Raw genomic sequence first — 22,307 nt, 5'->3', positions numbered from 1 at the left:
ATACGTTAACTCAAAAAATTCTACAAATTTCGTTATAAGTCGGAAATTGATTTCTGAGACTAAATTGAAAACTAGATAAACTCATCTTTAACTGAAAAAATTTGAAAAATGTATTGTAATCACAAATAATATGTTCTATGGCATTACGTCTACTAAAAAAATTGCATTTTTATGTACGTTGATTCAAGAAAATATGAAGGAAGTCAAATTTCACAATGGAAGAAGGATGAAAGACCATGCAGAACTAATCCAAATCCTCAAAAATTTCATCTATCTTGAATCAAATAGAAAGACAAAGCCAACACAAAAAGAAAGAGTTCATAAAAATGTTGAATTTTATATACGTTAACTCAAAATATTCAACAAATTTCGTTATAAGTCGGAAATTGATTTCTGAGACTAAATTGAAAACTAGATAAACTCATCTTTAACAGAAAAAGTTTGAAAAATGTATTCTAATTACAATTAATATGTTCTAAGGCAATACGTCTAACAAAAAATGCATTTCTATGTACGTTGATTCATGAAAATATGAAGGATGTCTAATTTCACAATAGAAGAAGGATGAAAGACCATGCAGAACTAATCCAAATCCTAACAAATTTCATTTATCTTGAATCAAATAGAAAGACAAAGCCAACACAAAAAGAAAGAGTTCATAAAAATGTTGAATTTTATATACGTTAACTCAAAAAAGTCTACACATTTCGTTATAAATCGGAAATTGATTTCTGAGACTAAATTGTAAACTAGATAAACTCATCTTTAACAGAAAAATTTTGAAAAATGTATTATAATTACAATTAATATGTTCAAAGGCAATACGTCCAGTAAAATTGGATTTCTATGTACGTTGATTAAAGAAAATATGAAGGAAGTCAAATTTTACAATAGAAAAGGATGAAAGACCATGCAAAACTAATCCAAATCCAAACCAATTTCATCTATCTTGAATCAAATAGAAAGACAAAGCCAACACAAAAAGAAAGAGTTCATAAAAATGTTGAATTTTATATACGTTAACTCAAAAAATTCTACAAATTTCGTTATAAGTCGGAAATTGATTTCTGAGACTAAATTGAAAACTAGATAAACTCATCTTTAACTGAAAAAGTTTGAAAAATGTATTGTAATCACAAATAATATGTTCTATGGCATTACGTCTACTAAAAAAATTGCATTTCTATGTACGTTGATTCAAGTAAATATGAAGGAAGTCAAATTTCACAATAGAAGAAGGATGAAAGACCATGCAGAACTAATCCAAATCCTCAAAAATTTCATCTATATTGAATCAAATAGAAAGACAAAGCCAACACAAAAAGAAAGAGTTCATAAAAATGTTGAATTTTATATACGTTAACTCAAAAAAGTCTACACATTTCGTTATAAGTCGGAAATTGATTTCTGAGACTAAATTGTAAACTAGATAAACTCATCTTTAACAGAAAAAGTTTGAAAAATGTATTGTAATTATAATTAATATGTTCTAAGGCAATACGTCTAGTAAAAATTACATTTCTATGTACGTTGATTCAAGAAAATATGAAGGAATTCAAATTTCACAATAGAAGAAGGATGGAAGACCATGCAGAACTAATTCAAATCATAACAAATTTCATCTATCTTGAATCAAATAGAAAGACAAAGCCAACACAAAAAGAAAGAGTTCATAAGAATGTTGAATTTTATATACGTTAACTCAAAAAAGTCTACACATTTCGTTATCAGTCGGAAATTGATTTCTGAGACTAAATTGTAAACTAGATAAACTCATCTTTAACAGAAAAATTTTGAAAAATGTATTGTAATTACAATTGATATGTTCTAAGGCAATACGTCTATTAAAAATTGCATTTTTATGTACGTCGATTCAAGAAAATATGAAGGAAGTCAAATTTCACAATAGAAAAGGATGAAAGACCATGCAAAAATAATCCAAATCCTAACAAATTTCATCTATCTTGAATCAAATAGAAAGACAAGCCAACACAAAAAGAAAGAGTTCATAAAAATGTTGAATTTAATATACGTTAACTCAAAAAAGTCTACACACTTCGTTATAAGTCGGAAATTGATTTCTGAGACTAAATTGTAAACTAGATAAACTCATCTTTAACTGAAAAAGTTTGAAAAATGTATCGTAATCACAAATAATATGTTCTAAGGCATTACGTCTACTAAAAATTGCATTTCTATGTACGTTGATTCAAGAAAATATGAAAGAAGTCAAATTTCACAATAGAAGAAGGATGAAAGACCATGCAGAACTAATCCAAATCATAATAAATTTCATCTATCTTGAATCAAATTGAAAGACAAATCCAACACAAAAAGAAAGAGTTCATAAAATTGTTAAATTTAATATACGTTAACTCAAAAAAGTCTACACACTTCGTTATAAGTCGGAAATTGATATCTGAGACTAAATTGTAAACTAGATAAACTCATCTTTAACTGAAAAAGTTTGAAAAATGTATTGTAATCACAAATAATATGTTCTAAGGCATTACGTCTACTAAAAATTGCATTGTCCAATTTCACAAAAGAAGAAGGATGAAAGACCATGCAGAACTGATCCAAATCCTAACAAATTTCATCTATCTTGAATCAAATAGAAAGACAAAGCCAACACAAAAAGAAAGAGTTCATAAAAATGTTGAATTTTATATACGTTAACTCAAAAAAGTCTACACATTTCGTTATAACTCGGAAATTGATTTCTGAGACTAAATTGTAAACTAGATAAACTCATCTTTAACAGAAAAAGTTTGAAAAATGTATTGTAATTACAATTAATATGTTCTAAGGCAATACGTCTAGTAAAAATTACATTTCTATGTATGTTGATTCAAGAAAATATGAAGGAAGTCAAATTTCACAATAGAAGAAGGATGAAAGACCATGCAGAACTAATCCAAATCCTAACAAATTTCATCTATATTGAATCAAATAGAAAGACAAAGCCAACACAAAAAGAAAGAGTTCATAAAAATGTTGAATTTTATTTACATTAACTCAAAAAAGTCTACACCTTTCGTTATAAGTCGGAAATTGATTTCTGAGACTAAATTGTAAACTAGATAAACTCACAGAAAAAGTTTTAAAAATGTATTGTAAATATAATTAATATGTTCTAATACAATACATCTAGTAAAAATTACATTTCTATGTACGTTGATTCAAGAAAATATGAAGGAAGTCAAATTTCACATTAGAATAAGGATGAAAGACCATGCAGAACTAATAAAAAATCCTAACAAATTTCATCTATCTTGAATCAAATAGAAAGACAAAGCCAACACAAAAAGAAAGAGTTCATAAAAATGTTGAATTTTATATACGTTAACTCACAAAAGTCTACACATTTCGTTATAAGTCGAAAATTGATTTCTGAGACTAAATTGTAAACTAGATAAACTCATCTTTAACAGAAAAAGTTTGAAAAATGTATTGTAATTACAATTAATATGTTCTAAGGCAATACGTCTAGTAAAAATTGCATTTTTATGTACGTTGATTCAAGAAAATATGAAGGAAGTCAAATTTCACAATAGAAAAGGATGAAAGACCATGCAAAAATAATCCAAATTCTAACAAATTTCATCTATCTTGAATCAAATAGAAAGACAAGCCAACACAAAAAGAAAGAGTTCATAAAAATGTTGAATTTAATATACGTTAACTCAAAAAAGTCTACACTCGTTATAAGTCGGAAATTGATTTCTGAGACTAAATTGTAAACTAGATAAACTCATCTTTAACTGAAAATTTTGAAAAATGTATTGTAATCACAAATAATATGTTCTAAGGCATTACGTCTACTAAAAATTGCATTTCTATGTATGTTGATTCAAGAAAATAAGAAGGAAGTCAAATTTCACAATAAAAGAAGGATGAAAGACCAAGCAGAACTAATCCAAATCCTAACAAATTTCATCTATCTTGAATCAGATAGAAAGACAAAGCCAATACAAAAATAAAGAGTTCATAAATATGTTGAACTTTATATACGTTAACTCAAAATAGTCTACACACTTCGTTATAAGTCGGAAGTTGATTTCTGAGACTAAATTTTATACTAGATAAATTCATCTTTAACAGAAAAAGTTTGAAAAATATATTGTAATTACAAATAATATGTTCTAAGGCATTACGTCTAATAAAAAAATTGCATTTCTATGTACGTTGATTCAAGAAAATATGAAGGAAGTCAAATTTCACAATAGAAGAAGGTTGAAAGACCAAGCAGAACTAATCCAAATCCTAACAAATTTCATCTATCTTGAATCAAATAGAAAGACAAAGCCGACACAAAAAGAAAGAGTTCATAAAAATGTTGAATTTTATATACGTTAACTCAAAAAAGTCTACACATTTCGTTATAAGTCGGAAATTGATTTCTGAGACTAAATTGTAAACTAGATAAACTCATCTTTAACAGAAAAAGTTTGAAAAATGTATTGTAATTATAATTAATATGTTCTAAGGCAATACGTCTAGTAAAAATTGCATTTCTATGTACGTTGATTAAAGAAAATATGAAGGAAGTCAAATTTCACAATAGAAGAAGGATGAAAGACCATGCAGAACTAATCCAAATCCTAACAAATTTCATCTATCTTGAATCAAATAGAAAGACCAAGCCAACACAAAAAAGAAAGAGTTTATAAGAATGTTGAATTTTATACACGTTAACTCAAAAAAGTCTACACATTTCGTTATAAGTCGGAAATTGACTATTGAGACTAAATTGTAAACTAGATAAACTCATCTTTAACAGAAAATTTTTGAAAAATGTATTATAATTACAATTAATATGTTCTAAGGCAATACGTCTAGTAAAAATTGCATTTCTATGTACGTTGATTAAAGAAAATATGAAGGAAGTCAAATTTCACAATAGAAGAAGGATGAAAGACCATGCAAAACTAATCCAAATCCTAACAAATTTCATCTATCTTGAATCAAATAGAAAGACCAAGCCAACACAAAAAGAAAGAGTTTATAAGAATGTTGAATTTTATATACGTTAACTCAAAAAAGTCTACACATTTCGTTATAAGTCGGAAATTCATTTCTGAGACTAAATTATAAACTAGATAAACTCATCTTTAACAGAAAAAGTTTGAAAAATGTATTGTAATTACAATTAATATGTTCTAAGGAAATACGTCTAATAAAAATTGCATTTCTATGTACGTTGATTCAAGAAAATATGAAGGAAGTCAAATTTCACAATAGAAGAAGGATGAAAGACCATGCAAAACTAATCCAAATCCTAACAAATTTCATCTATCTTGAATCAGATAGAAAGACAAAGCCAATACAAAAATAAAGAGTTCATAAATATGTTGAACTTTATATACGTTAACTCAAAATAATCTACACACTTCGTTATAAGTCGGAAGTTGATTTCTGAGACTAAATTGTATACTAGATAAATTCATCTTTAACAGAAAAAGTTTGAAAAATATATTATAATTACAATTAATATGTTCCAAGGTATTACCTCTAATAAAAAATTCATTTCTATGTATGTTGATTCAAGAAAATATCAAGGAAGTCAAATTTGACAATAGAAGAAGGATGAAAGACCATGCATAACTAATCCAAATCCTAATAAATTTCATCAATCTTGAATCAATTATAAAGACAAAGCCAACACAAAAAGAAAGAGTTCATAAAAATGTTGAATCTTATATACGTTAACTCAAAGAATTCTACAAATTTCGTTATAAGTCGGAAATTGATTTATGGGACTAGATTGAAAACTAGATAAACTCATATTTAACAGAAAAAGTTTGAAAAATGTATTGTAATTACAATTAATATGTTCTAAGGCAATACGTCTAGTAAAAAATGCATTTCTATGTACGTTGATTCATGAAAATATGAAGGCTGTCTAATTTCACAATAGAAGAAGGATGAAAGACCATGCAACACTAATCCAAATCCTAACAAATTTCATCTATCTTGAATCAAATAGAAAGACAAAGCCAACACAAAAAGAACGAGTTCATAAAAATGTTGAATTTTATATACGTTAACTCAAAAAAGTCTACACATTTCGTTATAAGTCGGAAATTGATTTCTGAGACTAAATTGTAAACTAGATAAACTCATCTTTAACAGAAAATTTTTGAAAAATGTATTGTAATCACAAATAATATGTTCTAAGGCAATACGTCCACTAAAAATTGCATTTCACTGTACGTTGATTCAAGAAAATATGAAGGAAGTCAAATTTCACAATAGAAGAAGGATGAAAGACCATGCAAAACTATTCCAAATCCAAACAAATTTCATCTATCTTGAATCAAATAGAAAGACAAAGCCAACACAAAAAGAAACAATTCATAAATATGTTGAATTTAATATACATTAACTCAAAAAAGTCTACACACTTCGTTATAAGTCCGAAATTGATTTCTGAGACTAAATTGTAAACTAGATAAACTCATCTTTAACTGAAAAAGTTTGAAAAATGTATTGTGATCACAAATAATATGTTCTAAGGCATTACGTCTAATAAAAAAATTGCATTTCTATGTACGTTGATTCAAGAAAATATGAAGGAAGTCAAATTTCACAATAGAAGAAGGTTGAAAGACCAAGCAGAACTAATCCAAATCCTAACAAATTTCATCTATCTTGAATCAAATAGAAAGACAAAGCCAACACAAAAAGAAAGAGTTCATAAAAATGTTGAATTTTATATACGTTAACTCAAAAAAAGTCTACACATTTCGTTATAAGTCGGAAATTGATTTCTGAGACTAAATTGTAAACTAGATAAACTCATCTTTAATAGAAAAAGTTTGAAAAATGTATTGTAATTATAATTAATATGTTCTAAGGCAATACGTCTAGTAAAAATTGCATTTCTATGTACGTTGATTCAAGAAAATATGAAGGAATTCAAATTTCACAATAGAAGAAGGATGAAAGACGATGCAGAACTAATCCAAATCATAACAAATTTCATATATCTTGAATCAAATAGAAAGACAAAGCCAACACAAAAAGAAAGAGTTCATAAGAATGTTGAATTTTATATATGTTAACTCAAAAAATTCTACAAATTTCCTTATAAGTCGGAAATTGATTTCTGAGACTAAATTGAAAACTAAATAAACTCATCTTTAACAGAAAAAGTTTGAAAAATGTATTGTAATTACAATTAATATGTTCTAAGGTAATACGTCTAGTAAAAAATGCATTTCTATGTACGTTGATTCATGAAAATATGAAGGATGTCTAATTTCACAATAGAAGAAGGATGAAAGACCATGCAGAACGAATCTAAATCCTAACAAATTTCATCTATCTTGAATCAAATAGAAAGACAAAGCCAACACAAAAAGAAAGAGTTCATAAAAATGTTGAATTTTATATACGTTAACTCAAAAAAGTCTACACACTTCGTTATAAGTCGGAAATTGATTTCTAAGACTAAATTGTAAACTAGATAAACTCATCTTTAACTGAAAAAGTTTGAAAAATGTATTGTAATCACAAATAATATGTTCTAAGGCATTACGTCTACTAAAAATTGCATTTCTATGTACGTTGATTCAAGAAAATATGAAGGAAGTCAAATTTACAATAGAAGAAGGATGAAAGACCATGCAGAACTAATCCAAATCCTAACAAATTTCATCTATCTTGAATCAAATGGAAAGACAAAGCCAATACAAAAAGAAAGAGTTCATAAATATGTTGAATTTTATATACGTTAACTCAAAAAAGTCTACACATTTCGTTATAAGTCGGAAATTGACTATTGAGACTAAATTGTAAACTAGATAAACTCATCTTTAGCAGAAAAGTTTGAAAAACTTATTGTAATTACAATTAATATGTTCTAAGGAAATACGTCTAATAAAAATTGCATTTCTATGTACGTTGATTCAAGAAAATATGAAGGAAGTCAAATTTCACAATAGAAAAGGATGAAATACCATGCAAAACTAATCCAAATCCTAACAAATTTCATCTATCTTGAATCAGATAGAAAGACAAAGCCAATACAAAAATAAAGAGTTCATAAATATGTTGAACTTTATATACGTTAACTCAAAATAGTCTACACACTTCGTTATAAGTCGGAAGTTGATTTCTGAGACTAAATTGTATACTAGATAAATTCATCTTTAACAGAAAAAGTTTGAAAAATATATTGTAATTACAATTAATATGTTCCAAGGTAATACCTCTAATAAAAATTTCATTTCTATGTATGTTGATTCAAGAAAATATCAAGGAAGTCAAATTTCACAATATAAGAAGGATGAAAGACCATGCATAACTAATCCAAATCCTAATAAATTTCATCAATCTTGAATCAAATAGAAAGACAAAGCCAACACAAAAAGAAAGAGTTCATAAAAATGTTGAATTTTATATACGTTAACTCAAAAAATTCTACAAATTTCGTTATAAGTCGGAAATTGATTTATGGGACTAAATTGAAAACTAGATAAACTCATCTTTAACAGAAAAAGTTTGAAAAATGTATTGTAATTACAATTAATATGTTCTAAGGCAATACGTCTAGTAAAAAATGCATTTCTATGTACGTTGATTCATGAAAATATGAAGGATGTCTAATTTCACAATAGAAGAAGGATGAAAGACCATGCAGCACTAATCCAAATCCTAACAAATTTCATCTATCTTGAATCAAATAGAAAGACAAAGCCAACACAAAAAGAAAGAGTTCATAAATATGTTGAACTTTATATACGTTAACTCAAAATAGTCTACACACTTCGTTATAAGTCGGAAGTTGATTTCTGAGACTAAATTGTATACTAGATAAATTCATCTTTAATAGAAAAAGTTTGAAAAATATATCGTAATTACAATTAATATGTTCCAAGGTAATACCTCTAATAAAAATTTCATTTCCATGTACGTTGATTCAAGAAAATATCAAGGAAGTCAAATTTCACAATAGAAGAAGGATGAAAGACCATACAGAACTAATCCAAATCCTAACAAATTTCATCTATCTTGAATCAAATAGAAAGACAAAGTCAACATAAAAAGAAAGAGTTCATAAAAATGTTGAATTTTATATACGTTAACTCAAAAAATTCTACAAATTTCGTTATAAGTCGGAAATTGATTTGTTAGACTAAATTGAAAACTATATAAACTCATCTTTAACAGAAAAAGTTTGAAAAATCTATTGTAATTACAATTAATATGTTCTAAGGCAATACGTCTAGTAAAAAATGCATTTCTATGTACGTTGATTAATGAAAATATGAAGGATGTCTAATTTCACAATAGAAGAAGGATGAAAGACCATGCAGAACTAATCCAAATCCTAACAAATTTCATATATCTTGAATCAAATAGAAAGACAAAGCTAACACAAAAAGAAAGAGTTCATAAAAATGTTGAATTTTATATACGTTAACTCAAAAAAAGTCTACACATTTCGTTATAAGTCGGAAATTGATTTCTGAGACTAAATTGTAAACTAGATAAACTCATCTTTAACAGAAAAATTTCGAAAAATGTATTATAATTACAATTAATATATTCTAAGGCAATACGTCTAGTAAAAATTGCATCTCTATGTACGTTGATTCAAGAAAATATGAAGGAAGTCAAATTTCACAATAGAAAAGGATGAAAGACCATGCAAAACTAATCCAAATCCTAAAAAATTTCATCTATCTTGAATCAAATAGAAATACAAAGCCAACACAAAAAGAAAGAGTTCTTAAAAATGTTGAATTTAATATACGTTAACTCAAAAAAGTTTACACACTTCGTTATAAGTCGGAAATTGATTTCTGAGACTAAATTGTAAACTAGATAAACTCATCTTTAACTGAAAAAGTTTGAAAAATGTATTGTAATCACAAATAATATGTTCTAAGGCATTACGTCTACTAAAAATTGCATTTCTATGTACGTTGATTCAAGAAAATATGAAGGAAGTCAAATTTCACAATAGAAGAAGGATGAAAGACCATGCAGAACTAATCCAAATCCTAACAAATTTCATCTATATTGAATCAAATAGAAAGACAAAGCCAACACAAAAAGAAAGAGTTCATAAAAATGTTGAATTTTATTTACATTAACTCAAAAAAGTCTACACCTTTCGTTATAAGTCGGAAATTGATTTCTGAGACTAAATTGTAAACTAGATAAACTCACAGAAAAAGTTTTAAAAATGTATTGTAAATATAATTAATATGTTCTAATACAATACATCTAGTAAAAATTACATTTCTATGTACGTTGATTCAAGAAAATATGAAGGAAGTCAAATTTCACATTAGAATAAGGATGAAAGACCATGCAGAACTAATAAAAAATCCTAACAAATTTCATCTATCTTGAATCAAATAGAAAGACAAAGCCAACACAAAAAGAAAGAGTTCATAAAAATGTTGAATTTTATATACGTTAACTCACAAAAGTCTACACATTTCGTTATAAGTCGAAAATTGATTTCTGAGACTAAATTGTAAACTAGATAAACTCATCTTTAACAGAAAAAGTTTGAAAAATGTATTGTAATTACAATTAATATGTTCTAAGGCAATACGTCTAGTAAAAATTGCATTTTTATGTACGTTGATTCAAGAAAATATGAAGGAAGTCAAATTTCACAATAGAAAAGGATGAAAGACCATGCAAAAATAATCCAAATTCTAACAAATTTCATCTATCTTGAATCAAATAGAAAGACAAGCCAACACAAAAAGAAAGAGTTCATAAAAATGTTGAATTTAATATACGTTAACTCAAAAAAGTCTACACTCGTTATAAGTCGGAAATTGATTTCTGAGACTAAATTGTAAACTAGATAAACTCATCTTTAACAGAAAAAGTTTGAAAAATGTATTGTAATTACAAATAATATGTTCTAAGGCAATACGTCTAGTAAAAATTGCATTTTTTATGTACGTTGATTCAAGAAAATATGAAGGAAGTCCAATTTCACAATAGAAGAAGGATGAAGGACCATGCAGAACTAATCCAAATCCTAACAAATTTCATCTATCTTGAATCAAATAGAAAGACAAATCCAACACAAAAAGAAAGAGTTCATAAAATTGTTGAATTTAATATACGTTAACTTAAAAAAGTCTACACACTTCGTTATAAGTCGGAAATTGATATCTGAGACTAAATTGTAAACTAGATAAACTCATCTTTAACTGAAAAAGTTTGAAAAATGTATTGTAATCACAAATAATATGTTCTAAGGCATTACGTCTACTAAAAATTGCATTGTCCAATTTCACAAAAGAAGAAGGATGAAAGACCATGCAGAACTGATCCAAATCCTAACAAATTTCATCTATCTTGAATCAAATAGAAAGACAAAGCCAACACAAAAAGAAAGAGTTCATAAAAATGTTGAATTTTATATACGTTAACTCAAAAAAGTCTACACATTTCGTTATAACTCGGAAATTGATTTCTGAGACTAAATTGTAAACTAGATAAACTCATCTTTAACAGAAAAAGTTTGAAAAATGTATTGTAATTACAATTAATATGTTCTAAGGCAATACGTCTAGTAAAAATTGCATTTCTATGTATGTTGATTCAAGAAAATATGAAGGAAGTCAAATTTCACAATAGAAGAAGGATGAAAGACCATGCAGAACTAATCCAAATCCTAACAAATTTCATCTATATTGAATCAAATAGAAAGACAAAGCCAACACAAAAAGAAAGAGTTCATAAAAATGTTGAATTTTATTTACATTAACTCAAAAAAGTCTACACCTTTCGTTATAAGTCGGAAATTGATTTCTGAGACTAAATTGTAAACTAGATAAACTCACAGAAAAAGTTTGAAAAATGTATTGTAAATATAATTAATATGTTCTAATACAATACGTCTAGTAAAAATTACATTTCTATGTACGTTGATTCAAGAAAATATGAAGGAAGTCAAATTTCACATTAGAAGAAGGATGAAAGACCATGCAAAACTAATCCAAATCCTAACAAATTTCATCTATCTTGAATCAAATAGAAAGACAAAGCCAACACAAAAAGAAAGAGTTCATAAAAATGTTGAATTTAATATACGTTAACTCAAAAAAGTCTACACACTTCGTTATAAGTCGGAATTTCTGAGACTAAATTGTAAACTAGATAAACTCATCTTTAACTAAAAAAGTTTGAAAAATGTATTGTAATCACAAATAATATGTTCTAAGGCATTACGTCTACTAAAAATTGCATTTCTATGTACGTTGATTCAAGAAAATATGAAGGAAGTCAAATTTCACAATAGAAGAAGGTTGAAAGACCATGTAGAACTAATCCAAATCCTAACAAATTTCATCTATCTTGAATCAAATAGAAAGACAAAGCCAACACAAAAAGAAAGAGTTCATAGGAATGTTGAATTTTATATACGTTAACTCAAAAAAGTCTACACATTTCGTTATAAGTCGGAAATTGATTTTTGAGACTAAATTGTAAACTAGATAAAATCATCTTTAACAGAAAAAGTTTGAAAAATGTATTGTAATTACAATTAATATGTTCTAAGGCAATACGTCTACTAAAAATTGCATTTCTATGTACGTTGATTCAAGAAAATATGAAGGAAGTCAAATTTCACAATAGAAAAGGATGAAAGACCATGCAAAACTAATCCAAATCCTAACAAATTTCATCTATCTTGAATCAAATAGAAAGACAAAGCCAACACAAAAAGAAAAAGTTCATAAAAATGTTGAATTTAATATACGTTAACTCAAAAAAGTCTACACACTTCGTTATAAGTCGGAAATTGATTTCTGAGACTAAATTGTAAACTAGATAAACTCATCTTTAACTGAAAAAGTTTGAAAAATGTATTGTAATCACAAATAATATGTTCTAAGGCATTACGTCTACTAAAAATTGCATTTCTATGTACGTTGATTCAAGAAAATATGAAGGAAGTCAAATTTCACAATAGAAGAAGGATGAAAGACCAAGCAGAACTAATCCAAATACTAACAAATTTCATCTATCTTGAATCAGATAGAAAAACAAAGCCAACACAAAAAGAAAGAGTTCATAAGAATGTTGAATTTTATATACGTTAACTCAAAAAAGTCTACACATTTCGTTATAAGTCGGAAATTGATTTATGAGACTAAATTGTAAACTAGATAAACTCATCTTTAACAGAAAAAGTTTGAAAAATGTATTGTAATTACAATTAATATGTTCTAAGGCAATACGTCTAGTAAAAATTGCATTTCTATGTACGTTGATTCAAGAAAATATGAAGGAAGTCAAATTTCACAATAGAAGAAGGACGAAAGACCAAGCAGAACTAATCCAAATCCTAACAAATTTCATCTATCTTGAATCAGATAGAAAGACAAAGCCAATACAAAAATAAAGAGTTCATAAATATGTTGAACTTTATATACGTTAACTCAAAATAGTCTACACACTCCGTTATAAGTCGGAAGTTGATTTCTGAGACTGAATTGTATACTAGATAAATTCATCTTTAAAAGAAAAAGTTTGAAAAATATATTGTAATTACAATTAATATGTTCCAAGGTAATACCTCTAATAAAAATTTCATTTCTATGTACGTTGATTCAAGAAAATATCAAGGAAGTCAAATTTCACAATAGAGGAATGATGAAAGACCATAAAAAACTAATCCAAATCCTAACAAATTTCATCTATCTTGAATCAAATATAAAGACAAAGCCAACACAAAAAGAAAGAGTTCATAAAAATGTTGAATTTAATATACGTTAACTCAAAAAAGTCTACACACTTCGTTATAAGTCGGAAATTGATTTCTGAGACTAAATTGTAAACTAGATAAACTCATCTTTAACTGAAAAAGTTTGAAAAATGTATTGTAATCACAAATAATATGTTCTAAGGCATTACGTCTACTAAAAATTGCATTTCTATGTACGTTGATTCAAGAAAATATGAAGGAAGTCAAATTTCACAATAGAAGAAGGATGATAGACCATGCAGAACTAATCCAAATCCTAACAAATTTCATCTATCTTGAATCAAATAGAAAGACAAATCCAACACAAAAAGAAAGAGTTCATAAAAATGTTGAATTTAATATACGTTAACTCAAAAAAGTCTACACACTTCGTTATAAGTCGGAAATTGATTTCTGAGACTAAATTGTAAACTAGATAAACTCATCTTTAACTGAAAAAGTTTAAAAAATGTATTGTAATCACAAATAATATGTTCTAAGGCATTACGTCTACTAAAAATTGCATTTATATGTACGTTGATTCAAGAAAATATGAAGGAAGTCAAATTTCACAATAGAAGAAGGTTGAAAGACCAAGCAGAACTAATCCAAATCCTAACAAATTTCATCTATCTTGAATCAGATAGAAAGACAAAGCCAATACAAAAATAAAGAGTTCATAAATATGTTAAATTTTGTATACGTTAACTCAACATAGTCTACACACTTCGTTATAAGTCGGAAGTTGATTTCTGAGACTAAATTGTATACTAGATAAAGTCATCTTTAACATAAAAAGTTTGAAAAATATATTGTAATTACAATTAATATGTTCTAAGGCAATACGTCTAGTAAAAATTGCATTTCTATGTGCGTTGATTCAAGAAAATATGAAGGAAGTCAAATTTCACAACAGAAGAAGGATGAAAGACCATGCAAAACTAATCCAAATCCTAACAAATTTCATCTATCTTGAATCAAATAGAAAGACAAAGCCAACACAAAAAGAAAGAGTTCATAAAAATGTTTAATTTAATATACGTTAACTCAAAAAAGTCTACACACTTCGTTATAAGTCGGAAATTTATTTCTGAGACTAAATTGTAAACTAGATAAACTCATCTTTAACTGAAAAAGTTTGAAAAATGTATTGTAATCACAAATAATATCTTCTAAGGCATTACGTCTACTAAAAATTGCATTTATATGTACGTTGATTCAAGAAAATATGAAGGAAGTCAAGTTCACAATAGAAGAAGGTTGAAAGACCAAGCAGAACTAATCCAAATCCTAAAAAATTTCATCTATCTTGAATCAGATAGAAATATAAAGCCAATACAAAAATAAAGAGTTCATAAATATGTTGAACTTTATATACGTTAACTCAAAATAGTCTACACACTTCGTTATAAGTCAGAAGTTGATTTCTGAGACTAAATTGTATACTAGATAAATTCATCTTTAACAGAAAAAGTTTGAAACATATATTGTAATTACAATTAATATGTTCTAAGGCAATACGTCTAGTAAAAATTGCATTTCTATGTACGTCGATTCAAGAAAATATGAAGGAAGTCAAATTTCACAATAGAAGAAGGATGAAAGACGATGCAAAACTAATCTAAACCCTAACGAATTTCATCTATCTTGAATCAAATAGAAAGACAAAGCCAACACAAAAAGAAAGAGTTCATAAAAATGTTGAATTTTATATATGTTAACTCAAAAAAGTCTACACATTTCGTTATAAGTCGGAAATTGATTTCTGAGACTAAATTGTAAACTAGATAAACTCATCTTTAACTGAAAAAGTTTGAAAAATGTATTATAATTACAATTAATATGTTCTAAGGCAATACGTCTAGTAAAAATTGCATTTCTATGTGCGTTGATTCAAGAAAATCTGAAGGAAGTCAAATTTCACAATAGAAGAATGATGAAAGACCATGCAAAACTAATCCAAATCCTAACAAATTTCATCTATCTTGAATCAAATAGAAAGACAAAGCCAACACAAAAAGAAAGAGTTCATAAAAATGTTGAATTTAATATACGTTAACTCAAAAAAGTCTATACACTTCGTTATAAGTCGGAAATTGATTTCTGAGACTAAATTGTAAACTAGATAAACTCATCTTTAACTGAAAAAGTTTGAAAAATTTATTGTAATCACAAATAATATGTTCTAAGGCATTACTTCTACTAAAAATTGCATTTCTATGTACGTTGATTCAAGAAAATATGAAGGAAGTCAAATTTCACAATAGAAGAAGGATGAAAGACCAAGCAGAACTAATCCAAATCCTAACAAATTTCATCTATCTTGAATCAGATAGAAAGACAAAGCCAACACAAAAGGAAAGAGTTCATAAAAATGTTGAGTTTTATATACATTAACTCAAAAAAGTCTACACACTTCGTTATAAGTCGTAAATTGATTTCTGAGACTAAATTGTAAACTAGATAAACTCATCTTTAACAGAAAAAGTTTGAAACATATATTGTAATTACAATTAATATGTTCTAAGGCAATACGTCTAGTGAAAATTGCATTTCTATGTACGTTGATTCAAGAAAATATGAAGGAAGTCCAATTTCACAATAGAAGAAGGATGAAAGACCAAGCAGAACTAATCTAATTCCTAACAAATTTCACCTATCTTGAATCAAATAGAAAGACAAAGCCAACACAAAAATAAAGAGTTCATAATTTTTTTTTTGATAAGTCAAAAAATTATATTAAATAAAAGAGATATTTACAAATAGAATACAAGAAAAGAGGTCCGAGAAACCCCAAAAACTTATAAACTATTTAAATCTAAAATAAGAAACATGAGGATATTCTATAGAATTAAGAAAATCAGGTCTTCCATCATAGTTTATCCCTTCCCCTTCACCTAGTTGACATCCTCTTTTTTCCATAATATCCGCAGCAAAATTGGTTTCACGATATGTATGTTTAAAACGGATTGAATCATATAATTGTCGAACATCTTCCCAACGTTGTATAACAAACCAAGGCAGAGACATATTTTCCAAAGCATAAATAGCACTAACAGAATCCGACCAAACCAGCATACGTCTAATTCCCCACTTGACAGCCCATTCAAATCCAACAATAATTCCATATAATTCCGCAAGAAAACTATTTGTAATGCCCAGGCAAATGCTCATTGCTCCAAGAACGTTACACTCTTCATCACGGACTACAACACCTGCTCCAGCTATACCGGCTCCATTACCACGAGTTGCTCCATCACAACATAGCATAATCTTTCCCCTTTCCGGAGGCACCCAGAAAACTTCCACCGGAACTGTATGATTGACTTGTCTATGATGTACCTTAAAAAAATTCCGAATCTGCAACTCCTCAACAAAACATGAAAATCTTTAATCTCGAAGAATAATCATGAATAAGAGTGAAAATGCACTTCCTAAAGAAACTCCAGCTGATCATCTTCTTTTCAAAAACAATTTTGTTTCTAATATTCCAAAGTTCAGACCGAGTAACAAGCACAACAATCAACCACAAGTCTTTAACAATTGGACTTTTTCCTTCGGCAGACTTGTCAGCAATTATGAAATTTTGGTGAGGCCGTAAACCAAAAATTTCAGCTATCCACGTCCTGGCACTCTGAGCAAAAGTACACGACCAAAGGATATGGTCTAAGGACTCCTCCGCAGACCTGCACAAACAACATCTGTTAGAAAAGAGATCTTGAAACCGCTTTGGACTTTGTCGAGAGTCGCACATGCTCCCCTCATTATTTTCCATTTTTGTGCCGCAAGCATTGGGTAAACTGCCTTGCGCCAGAGTAAAGCAACTCCAAGAAGAACATGATATTTTTGACGAATAATCTCCCTAGCAGAACTTACAGACAAAACCCCCTTCAAATCCGGCACCAAAAAAAAAAAAAATCTGGTCCATGACGCAACCTGGGAAGAGTAGCGAGATTAACTCTAGCCCGTAACAAATTGTCACCGTGAGTATTATTGATAAAGCAATCCCCATCCACAATTATTTCACTCACTTTTGCTGACCTATCCAAGTTCTGATCTCCTAAAATATCAGCGATAGAAACGGTACCAACCAGATATCAAAATAAAGAGGCGTGGATCTCCCATCACTAATCAAAGATTTAGTATTTTGAGCAACCATTCTATCAACCCAACGAACACCAGGCAGAATAGTAGATTTTATCCCATAATCCTTCACTCTACCGTCCATACAAGTGTATTTAGCTTCTAAGAACCGAGCCCATTTCTTATGTGATCTTTTGATATTCCACCAGAGTTTAGCAACCAAAGCCTTATTCATGACACTCAATCTGGTAAGACCAAGTCCCCCTTCATAAAGAGGAGAGCAGACTTTATCAAAACCAACAACAAAATCCCTGGATATTCCGGAATCCCCATACCAAATAAAATTCCGAATCACCCCTTCGCATTGTTGAATGAACTTTAGAGGCCATTTATAAACCGCCATATTATTGATGGAATAACTAGCAATGACAGTTTTAACAAGCACCACTCTATCCTGGAATGAAAACATTTTACCTTTCCAGACAGCTAATTGATTTTTTATTTTATCAATGACAGTACATATATGTCTGTATCTCACCGCCCCTGGCATGATTTGCACTCCCAAATGACGATCAGGAAAAGAAGCAAGACTCATAACAAGAAAATTAACAATAGTTCTCCGTCTACTCAAAGACCCCCCATCATAATAAATTTTACTTTTTTGCCTGCAAACGGTTTGCCCAGAAACACGATGATACTGCTCTAGTAAAGAAACCATATTTCTCACACTTTTCATATTTCCTTTATAAAAAATCATAATATCATCAGCAAAGAATAAATGAGTAGGGGAAATACCATTTCTCGTAACCATTGGTGACATTTTCTTCTCCTTAAAAAGCTTAGAAATGTTCCTGCTAAGGACATCTTCAATCAAAACAAAAATCAAGGAAGAAAGGGTATCACCTTGACATAAACCTCTATTAATTTTGAAGAACCCTTCCGGGCGGAAATTTAAAAGAACAGAAATACGAGCAGATTGTAAGATAGAATGGATCCATGTACACCAATCCTCAGAGAAACCTACCTGCGGAGCACCTCCAAAACAAAAAGACCAACTAACAGTATCAAAAGCCTGAGAAATATCCAATTTTATTCCCAAATCGCCATCCTTGCTTTTAATATGAAGCTCATTAACCATCTCAGAGGCCAAGTTAATATTTTCGTGAATATTTCTCTCTTTCATGAAAGCCACTTGTTCCTCAGAGACAAGTTTTTCCAAAACACTTCCCAGTCTGGAAGTTAAAATTTTAGTAAAGATCTTGAAAAAGAAATTACTAAGGCCAATAAGTCTAAAATTCCGAAGAGAATTAGCTCCTCTAACCATTGCCAGGAGAATAATAAGACTCGAATTATCCCCACTAGGAGTACATTTATGTTTCCAGCAAAAAAGAATTGCTACAAAGTAATAGACAAATGATCGTAATAAAAAATCTGATCTTCAACCGGCATTTCCACACCATTAAACTTGTTCTCATAATAAGAAACAACATGTTGGCACAATTGATCCCCATCTGTGATAGTATTACCAGCATCATCCACAAGCTCGGAAATAGTGTTATTACCTCTATGAATGCGAATGCTATTATGCAGAAAACTTGAGTTACTAGCTCCCTCCAAAATCCATTTGTTCCTTGCTTTTTGGCGAAGAATAATATTTTGTTGCTTGGTCAAATAATCATTATCCATGGGCTCCAATGCACGAGATCTTGTAGAACTTACCAATGAGGCCCTATCCATTAGTATTATACAGAAGAGATCCATTCTAAACACTAATACAATTAGATCCGCTCTTCATAGACAAACTTGGGATTTGCGATCCCAGGTAAGATCGGTTCAGGATCATGGGATCCTTTTCTATCAGATAGGAAGGGTTGTGACACAAAATATACTTCTAAGTAATTGCCCCATAGATCCTATATCTATCTATATGAAGAATAAATCATGTAAGGAAGGGGATTCTTTTTTGTACAAATGGTACTTCGATCTTGGAACGAGCATGAAGAAATTAACGATACTTCTTTATCTTTTGAGTTGTTCTGCCGGATCGGTCGCTCAAGATCTTTGGTCTCTACCCGAACCCGATGAAAAAAATTGGATCACTTCTTATGGATTCGTTGAGAATGATTCTGATCTAGTTCATGGCCTATTAGAAGTAGAAGGCGCTCTGGTGGGATCCTCACGGACAGAAAAAGATTGCAGTCAGTTTGATAATGATCGAGTGACATTGCTTCTTCGGTCCGAACCAAGAAATCCCTTAGATATGATGCAAAATGGATCTTGTTCTTTTGTTGATCAATACTAACGTATTGATTTGACCCCATAAGTGGGACCACCACCCAATAGCATGTCGCCACCAGAAGCAGAACCCCGTATCTCTTCTAGAGAATCTCCTAATTGTTCCATAGCAACTAGAAAGAGATTCTTTAACCAGAAAGAGTTCAGTTCAGATGTAGGAAACCTATCCAGAAGTTTTCGCAACTCAATCATGTATGATGGAATCATCAAAGATTTGATCTTTTCGAACTCTGTCTATAACACTAGAGGCCTGGGAAACAAAGAGAAGATGTGTACGAACGAGATATCCAGCAACAAGAAGAAGCAAAGGGATTGAATAGAGGAACTCCCATGCATTTGGTGATCTCAGATGTATCCATATCAATGGAACGGGTGACTCATTATTTCGATGAATCATTTCTTCGGACAGAAGAAGATTATGTAAACACTTACTCGAAATCTCACTTATCGGATTCCATTGTGGAAGAATCGCCCACAATTTTTTTTGAGGAATTGGCCATGATGTACTGATCCATGCATAATATCATGAAAAAAGATACAAATTTTTGACTGCTACTTAGTACCGGAAATAGGTCTGAAAAAGTATCTAAAAGGGTGAAATATAGATATTTGCACCCTGCCGAAGTAAGGAACCATGGCATATATGTTTGTAACAGATTCCATTTTGAGAGATTTGAAAAAGCACTATCTCGTTGAAGAGTTCTGTACATATGCCATTTCTCAACGCATTTCTTTAGACAACCGTTTTTTCCTCTTTTCGGATGGTAAATATTTATCCGAACCAGAACATGGAGTCTGAATCAAACCCATGTTTGAATTGAAATTGAGATAATGATGCAAGTTATTCCCTTTTGAATCAGAGAGATTCATATCTGAAAGAGGTTGACAATAAGTTCTTTCAAAATTGACTATTTGTCCCTCTGTTAGAGGTGTTCCAGAAATGTCTGGGATCGAGTAAATAGCTCTACGAACGAATGGATCGAATCGAATTTGAAAATGGAAAGATTTGTACAAGTTATACCTTTCGTCACCACTTTGTGGAAAATCGTTAGGTATGAATATGTTAGACACCTGTGACTCGATTGATGAAATAGTACCTCTCTCCAAAAAAACATGTTTTTTTGGACCGACGCACAAAGAAAAAATGTTGTTGTGAATGAACAAGATATTGAGGAATTGTTCATACGTAAGATCATAATTATTGATACGGGACTTCTCCACATAAAAATGGAATCTTTTGTTGCAATCGAACCAGAAGTGATGTGGATTATTCAAGAATCGAAGTCGATTTGCTTTATAAAAAGAAGAGATCAATGAACTTATGAAATGGTTTCACGGGATTCAGCCAATTGTCTCGATCGTGGGATATCATTGAGAAATAGGAATCCGTGTTATCAAAGCCTTTCCTGCAATATTTCTAGTACGAAATGAGTCAATCATCCACTTTGGTATCTTATTGAATAAAAACGGTGATATTGTTCCTCCATTGATCAAGAATTTATATTTTTGGGAAGTATCACGATTATCCAATAAGAAGGGTTTCAATTTATTCAAATGAACGATTTGAACACCTATTGATTCTAACAACTGATTGCAGAGTTGATCATTCGGCCTTTTCAATTCATAGATGTGGATCTCGGACCTATGAATGGGGATATTCCCGATACTCACAAAGAAAAAAGGAAGTGACTTAGACAAAAAGAGAAGTGACTTGGACAAAAAGAGAAGTGACTTGGACAAAAAGAGAAGTGACTTGGACAAATCTTGTTTGTCGATAACCTCGGACCAATCAATCGAATATTGATTAATCCGTAATCGACCGAACGCTACTTGAAAACGGCTCCTCTGCTCAGAAACGAAATGTTCCAAATGTTCCTGAAAATTCTTGCTCCCGTTGGGCCATTTGTATCAATATGCATTAGGATCCCGATTCATGAATCTCTCGGTTCGAGAAATAAGAGGATCGAACCATTTCTTCTGACTCTTTTTCAAATTCGATAAATGTTGGTTGATCGTATATTTCATTATAGTTCTATGATTCAGCGTATCATTTCCTATTTGATCCCTTTGAATTCCATAAAAGAACCGATTCGATACATTTCTTATGTATCCATAGGTGATATATTGGATTTTATTCAGATTTCAGATCAATCTATATTGATTGACTGCCTCCATTATATTGTTGCTAGCAAAT

The sequence above is a fragment of the Papaver somniferum genome, chromosome 4, assembly GCF_003573695.1.
Source record: "Papaver somniferum cultivar HN1 chromosome 4, ASM357369v1, whole genome shotgun sequence".
NCBI classification, from domain to species: domain Eukaryota; kingdom Viridiplantae; phylum Streptophyta; class Magnoliopsida; order Ranunculales; family Papaveraceae; genus Papaver; species Papaver somniferum.
The sequence above is the reverse complement of the archived record's forward strand: the minus strand, read 5'-3'. Positions refer to the sequence as shown.